Source organism: Mustelus asterias, unplaced genomic scaffold (genome assembly GCF_964213995.1).
Source record: "Mustelus asterias unplaced genomic scaffold, sMusAst1.hap1.1 HAP1_SCAFFOLD_965, whole genome shotgun sequence".
Taxonomy (NCBI): domain Eukaryota; kingdom Metazoa; phylum Chordata; class Chondrichthyes; order Carcharhiniformes; family Triakidae; genus Mustelus; species Mustelus asterias.
The window spans coordinates 137,506-145,456 of record NW_027590911.1 but is presented as its reverse complement, the minus strand read 5'-3'; the positions used below and the strand labels follow the sequence as shown (position 1 = coordinate 145,456).

Here is a 7,951-nt window from a genome sequence, read left to right as displayed (position 1 = left end):
TGGCAACCTTTAGAGATCTGTGGATATGGACCCCAAGATCTCTCTGTTCCTCCACAGTCTTCAGAATCCTACCTTTGACCCTGTAATCCACATTTAAATTCGTCCTCCCAAAATGAATCACCTCACATTTATCAGGGTTAAACTCCATTTGCCATTTTTCAGCCCAGCTTTGCATCCTATCTATGTCTCTTTGCAGCCTACAACAGCCCTCCACCTCATCCACTACTCCACCAATCTTGATGTCATCAGCAAATTTACTGATCCAAACTTCAGCCCCATCCTCTAAGTCATTAATAAAAATCACAAAGAGCAGAGGACCAAGCATTGATCCCTGTGGCACTCCGCTAGCACTTCGTCTATGTTGGGGGTGATCTTGCTGCCACTCTGCATAGGGATCTGTGGCAGAGGGAGGGAAGGGGCCGATCGGGGCTGGCCACTGGGATGTGGGGGGCGGGGGGGAGGGGGGGGCGGGTCCTGTGGGCTGGGTGGTCAGGACAGCTGGGGGGAGGGGGGGTGGGGGTTGGGACTGCCAGAGTGGGGTGGTGTCGGGACTGGCCCAGAGACGTCCAGGAGGCCAGCAATCGGGGGGAGGGGGGTCGGGGGGGGGGGTCGGGGGGAGGGCGGGAAGTGTTCGGGGGGGGGGGTGCGGGGGGGTGGTTGCAGGGGCAGCAATGCGGGTTTGCTGTGCTGGCCAGTGATCAGGAAGCCAGCAGTGCGGGGCTATCGCGCTTGCGCCGTGTCCGCTCTGATGGATCGGTGCTTGCGCGGTGGCCCACTCTGTACGATGCTGCTGGCCTCTCTAGCGGGAATAGGCTCTGCCCACTGATTTTCATCGTCAATCCCGCTCGTGCATTCTGCAGTGCTCAGAGCATTCATATGTAATTCCCGCTAAAAAAAACAGCGGGTTTTACTCCAGCTTTTACGCAAATATGGCACTTAGAATCTTTTTGGGAGAATCCTGGCCAATGTACTTCACAGTAAGAAGTTTAACAACACCAGGTTAAAATCCAACAGGTTTATTTGGTCATCAATTTGTTTGCGCACCACCACATCAATGTACTTCACACAGAGAGATAAAGTTCCACTAACCATTAGTGTCTGGAGTTCTGCATAGCAACGTTCCAATGAGACAGGGAAGTTATGGTAGGTTACAGGAACCATGGTGTACAAAGATTGTAATGAATCTAGTCAAGAAGAAAAGAAAAGCTTACAAAAGGTTCAGGGAGCTAGGTAATGTTAGAGACCTAGAAAAGTATACGGCTAATAGGAAGGAACTTAAGAAGGAAATTAGGAGAGCCAGAAGGGGTCATGAGAAGGCCTTGGCAGGCAGGATTAAGGAAAACCCCAAGGCATTCTACAAGTATGTGAAGAGCAAGAGGATAAGACGTGAAAGAATAGGACCTATCAAGTGTGACGGTGGGAAAGTTTGTATGGAACCGGAAGAAATAGCAGAGGTACTTAATGAATACTTTACTTCAGTATTCACTATGGAAAAGGATCTTGATGGTTGTAGTGCAGACTTGCAGCGGACTGAAAAGCTTGAGCGTGTAGATATTAAGAAAGAGGATGTGTTGGAGCTTTCGAAAAGCATCAAGTTAGATCAGTCGCCGGGACTGGATGAGATGTACCCCAGGCTACTGTGGGAGGTGAGGGAGGAGATTGCTGAGCCTCTGGCAATGATCTTTGCATCATCAATGGAGATGGGAGAGGTTCTGGAGGATTGGAGGATTGCGGATGTTTTTCCTTTATTCAAGAAAGGGAGTAGAGATAGCCCTGGAAATTATAGACCAGTGAGTCTAACCTCAGTGGTTGGTAAGTTGATGGAGCAGATCCTGAGAGGCAGGATTTATGAATATTTGGAGAGGTATAATATGATTAAGAATAGTCAGCATGGCTTTGTCAAAGGCAGATCATGCCTTACGAGCTTGATTGAATTTTTTGAGGATGCGACTAAACACATTGATGAAGGAAGAGCAGTAGATGTAGTATACATAGACTTCAGCAAGGCATTTGATAAGGTGCCCCATGCAAGGCGTATTGAGGAAGTGAGGGGGCATGGGATCCAAGGGGACATTGCTTTGTGGATCCAGAACTGGCTTGCCCACAGAAGGCAAAGAGTGGTTATAGATGGATGATATTCTGCATGGAGTGGAGTGGAGTGCCCAGGGATCTGTTCTGGGACCCTTACTCTTTGTGATTTTTATAAATGACCTGGATGAGGAAGTGGAGGGATGGGTTGGTAAGTTTGCTGATGACACAAAGGTTGGAGGTGTTGTGGATAGTGTGGAGGGATGTCAGAAGTTGCAGCGAGACATTGATAGGATGCAAGACTGGGCGGAGAAGTGGCAGATGGAGTTCAACGCAGATAAGTGTGAGGTGGTTCATTTTGGCAGGTCAAATAGGATGGCGGAATATAATATTATTGGTAGGACTCTTGGCAGTGTGGAAGATCAGAAGGATCTTGGGGTCCGAGTTCATAGGACGCTCAAAGCAGCTGTGCAGGTTGAGGCTGTGGTTAAGAAGGCGTATGGTGAACTGGCCTTCATCAATCGAGGAATTGAGTTTAGGAGTCGTGAGATAATGTTGCAGCTCTATAGGACCCTGATCAGACCACACTTGGAGTACTGTGCTCAGTTCTGGTCGCCTCATTACAGGAAGGATGTGGAATCCATAGAAAGGGTGCAGAGGAGATTTACAAGGATGTTGCCTGGGCTGAGGAGCATGCCTTATGAGGATAGGTTGAGTGCGCTCGGCCTTTTCTCCTTGGAGAGACGAAGGATGAGGGGTGACCTGATAGAGGTGTATAAGATGTTGAGAGGTATTGATCGAGTGGACAGTCAGAGGCTTTTTCCTAGGGCTGAAATGGTTGCCACAAGAGGATACAGGTTTAAGGTGCTGGAGAGTAGGTACAGAGGAGATGTCAGGGGTAATTTTTTCACTCAGAGAGTGGTGGGTGCATGGAATGGGCTGCCAGCAATGGCGATGGAGGCGGATTCGATAGGGTCTTTTAAGAGACTTTTAGATAAGTACATGGAACTTAGTAAGATAGAGGGTTATAGGTAAGCCTAGTAATCGCTAAGGTCGGGACATGTTCGGCACAACTTTGTGGGCTGAAGGGCCTGTATTGTGCTGTAGGTTTTCTATGTTTCTATGTTTCTAACCAGGATCGGAATGCCACCCAGAATGATCCGATCTTGAGCCAAGTAACGGATCTTGTCCTGAGAGGGAGGTCGAGTAATAGAAACCACCCCGAGGTTTGGCCGTATATGTCCCGAAGATAGGAGTTGTCGGTATTGGATAGATGTTTAATATGGGATATGAGAGTCGTTACTCCTCATTATTAAGAGGAAAGGTGCTGGAACAGGTGCACCAAGGGTGCCTGGGGGTGGTGTGAATGAAGGAAACAGCAAGAATGTTGATGCACAAATTGAAATGAAAGTGGGATTGTGTGAATACTGTGCTTTGGTACGAAAGGTGCTGTCCTCGCCACCTCTGCTTGATTAGATTATGGCTTTCCAAGTATTCTGCTATTACTTCCTTTAACGATTGATCCCAACATAGCACAATGGTTAGCACTGCTGCATTACAATGGCAGGGACCTGGTTTCAATTTCAGCCTCAGGTGACAGTCTGTATGTAGTTTGCACTTCTCTCCCTGTGTCAGTGTGAGTTTCCTCGGAGTGCTCCGGTTTCCTCCCACACTCCAAAGATATGTAGGTTAGGTTGATTGGCCATAGTAAATTGACTCTTAGGGCCTGATTTTACCATCAAGTTGTGCCTGTTTTTGGGTGCCAAAACTTGGTAAAGTCGGGCATGCATTTAAATTGACTTAATGGGTTGCACGCCCAAACTTAACCGCACTTCCCCCTTTACCACTGCGTTCACCCGTCCAGATTTGTCACGAAACAGACATGGTCCACAAAGGTTTGATTTGGTCGCTCCAGCTTCTGAGGAGGTTATTCCGAGTGTCCGGCGGTTCTCTGCTTCAGATCGTTGGTGGGGGGGGAGGGAGGCGAGTCAGATGGCTCTCTGACTCAGATCGGTGGGGAGGGGGGTCAAAGGGGTGTAGGGGGTCGGGGGCAGGAGGGGCGGGGGGGAAGGAGGGGTCTGCTGCCACTCTGTGTGTGATCAGTGGGGGGGGGAGAGGGGGCTGCGGGGAATGGGGGGTCCGCTGCCACTCTACGTGTGATTAGTGGGGAGGGAGAGGGGAGGGGCCGGCGATCGGTCTGGGTGGTGGGTGGATGAGAGGATAAGAGGGTCAGTAATGTTGTGGGGGTGGGGCAATGACTTTTGGGGGAAGTGGGGAGGCATTATCCGGCCCGGAAGCGATGTGACAGGGGAGCATTGTTCTATCATGGAGGCGCCAATCGGAGCTGCAGGATTTCAGGCGCATTAAGCCCCACCCACAGGTTTGTGCAGCACTATTCAGATTCGCTGCTATTTTTTCAGGCAGAGTGCATACGGGAACGCCTGAGAACGGGTCTAAAAGTCGGATATGAAACACTCCCAGTTTCAAGTCCGCCCAGCACTGAGAATGAAAATGGTAAAATAGGGCCCTTAGTGACAGGGGGGAATCAGCATGGTAAATACATGGGGTTACGGGCATAGGGCCTGGGTGGGATTGTTGGTGATGCAGGCTCAATGGGCTAAATGGCCTCCTTCTGCATTGTGGGAGTTCTATGATTCTGTGATACCTGAACCTTACTAACTCATCAATACAAATATGGGGATTGGCCTTTGTTTTGATATGGGGAACTGATCTGTCCTGGATCTTAGTTTGAGGTGCAATTGGGACTGAGATTTTGTAGTGACTCAGAAATCCTGCCCACAGTTAGAGGGTGAGTTCTGTATTTGTGACGTGTCTGGCTGTCCTGATCTGGAGACTTCTAGGAGAGGCTGGACTGCATTGGTGGCTCGTGCTTTCAGCAATAAAGTGAAATGATGTCAACTGTTGTCACCTTCTTTGGTCTTCCTCTGATCTGTTCTTTTATCTCACTCATTTGCCTGTTATTGGATGTTCATTTTGTGCTCGGTAAATCCTCCCCTTCTCCACGACCCAGCTGAATGTCTCACTCAGCAGTTCACCACCCACAGAGATCATCAAGATGAAAAATGAGACATTGGATGAAATGCAAGAAACAACATTTCCTGGCGATGAATTGGGTGGATGTAAATTTTGTAAAGGAAGTGTTTCTTTCGATGATTTATGTAATAGAACATAGAACATTACAGCGCAGTACAGGCCCTTCGGCCCTCGATGTTGCGCCGACCAGTGGAACCAATCTAAAGCCCCTCTAATCTACACTATTCCAATATCATCCATATGTTTATCCAATAACCATTTGAATGCTCTTAATGTTGATGAGTCCACTACTGCTGCAGGCAGGGCATTCCACGCCCTTACTACTCTCTGAGTAAAGAACCTACCTCAAACATCTGTCCTATATCTCTCACCCCTCAATTTAAAGCTATGTCCCCTCGTGCTAGCCATCACCATCCGAGGAAAAAGGCTCTCACTATCCACCCTATCTAATCCTCTGATCATCTTATATGTTCAGTTTAATTGTGTCTTACCTATAAAGGGTTGAAACTTCATGCTAGAATCAGTGGGCAAATTCTCCAACCATTCCCACCAATGGAATTTTCCGATCCCCAGGAGTTAACAAAACATCAGGTACCAATTGCAAACTGGTTTCCATCAAATGTTGATTTGTTGTTGACTTTTAAAGTGAGTGTGAACATTCTTGGGAAATTGTGAAAATGTCACTGTACATGTCAGAATCCGGGACTAAGAGTGACAATGATTGGATCAAATTACACAACACATAGCACAATATACACCTTCAGGCATATTGCTGGGTGAGTCTCATCCTCCAGGAAACAAATCATAATTCTGATCAAATCCATTTCTGCTATAAGTACTCACAGTTTGTCACAGACTTTACTGAAGCCTGAGGAGATCACACATCAGCACCTCATGAGATTCTGGTAAGCAGTCAGCTATGAATTGAAGTTTAGAATATGCTGAGGAGTTTTTAGCTATGGACTCAGGTTTATGCATGTGTTTTTGCCTCAATACATAGCTTAATAATGATCAGAGTTAGTAAAGGGACTGTGAGAGACCATCTGGCACAGTGATAGTGTCCCTATCTCTGGACCAGAAGCTTAGGGGTCGAGTCCAATGGCTGGACAATTTGGCCACAGAAGGTGCATTTAACGCAATTCAACAGGCTGATAATCAGCTCGGAACTCCTTCAACCACTTTCCCCCGATGATCCCCCAATGGGTAAAAAATATTGTGGGTTTGAAGATATGCAAGAGAGTAAGGAGACTTGAGATGGAGTTGGAGGATATATAAAGCAGGTATGAGCAAGCATGGTGTAATCAGTGGAGGTGAATTGGAGGGAAGAGGAGCAGGGGATTAAAGCGGGAGATTGAACCAACAAACATGGACATCTTGGGATCAAAAGGTATAAAATGAAGAGAAGCTCAATGATTTGTCATATTGCTTTGAGAAAAAGAAAGAGATGATCACAATCCCTGATTTCACTCAATATAAATAGATAAAGTCAACGTCTACAATTCCTTTCCTTGGGAGAGACTTCACTCAGTATAGATAGACAACTCAATGCCAACTATCCCACTCTCAAAGAGAGACTTCACTCAATATAGATAGATAAACACAATGCCTACTACCCTACTCCCGAGAGAGAGAAAGAGAGAGACTTCACTCAATATAGATCGATAAACTCAATGTCGACAATCCCACTCCCAGAGAGAGAGACCTCACTCAATATAGATAAATAACTCAATGTCTACTACCCCACTCCTAGAGAGACTTCACTCAAAATAGATAGGTAAACTCAATGTCTCCTACCCGACTCCCAGAGAGACTTCACTCAATATAGATAGATAAACTCAATGTCTACTACCCACTCCCAGAGAGAGAGAGACTTCACTCAATATAGATAAATAACTCAATGTCTCCTACCCCACTCCCAGAGAGAGAGAGACTTCACTCAATATAGATAGATAAACTCAATGTCTACTACCCACTCCCAGAGAGAGAGAGACTTCACTCAATATAGATAGATAAACTCAATGTCTACTACCCACTCCCAGAGAGAGAGAGACTTCACTCAATATAGATAGATAAACTCAATGTCTACTACCCACTCCCAGAGAGAGAGAGACTTCACTCAATATAGATAGATAAACTCAATGTCTACAATCCCACTCCCAGAGAGAGAGAGACTTCACTCAATATAGATAGATAAACTCAAACCATTTTCATTCTAAGTGCTGAATCTGGGCACAATTCAGATCCGACTTGGAAAACTGCTTTCAGGCGCCCCCATTCGCACTTAGCGTGAAAAAAAAATTGCGGGTAACGATCAGAGCGCTGAACTACACATGTGCAGTGAGAAAAAAATTTGGAAACACGCGCCCGTGTCAGATCGCTCCCAAGCCGCAGAATGCGGTGAAAGCGGCCCGGGAGCGAAAAGCGGGAGCAATGGCCTCCCAGATATCACTGTCCCCCTTATCCACCCACCCGCCCCCCGCGACCCAGACCAATCGTGACCCCCTGCCCCCTTCCCCCCCACTGATCGCCTGCAGAGTGGCAGCAGACCCCCCTGCCCCCCCACCCCTCCCCCCACCAGAGATACAGCTTACCCGCGTCCCTCCTCTCTCCCCCACTCCCCCCAGAGAATGATCTGGCCTCCCTTCCCCCCCCCCCCCCCCCAGAGAATGAACATGGAACATTGCAGTGCAGTACAAAGAACAAAGAACAATACAGCACAGGAACAGGCCCTTCGGCCCTCCAAGCCCGTGCCGCTCCCTGGTCCAAACTAGACCATTCTTTTGTATCCCTCCATTCCCACTCCGTTCATATGGCTATCTAGATAAGTGTTAAACATTCCCAGTGTGTCTGCCTCCACCACCTTGCCTGG

General features: G+C 47.6%; 1 protein-coding gene across 1 annotated transcript in view; it reads left to right on the top strand.

Annotated features, from left to right (window-relative positions):
- The first annotated feature begins 5,942 nt into the window (after positions 1 to 5,942).
- LOC144487672 (pancreatic secretory granule membrane major glycoprotein GP2-like) overlaps positions 5,943 to 7,951 on the top strand; it is a 53,261-nt gene continuing 51,252 nt past the window's right edge. Inside the window, exon 1 of the mRNA XM_078205754.1 lies at positions 5,943 to 5,987. The gene's annotated coding sequence lies outside the window, so the exon portion shown is untranslated. The remainder of the gene's footprint in view (positions 5,988 to 7,951) is intronic.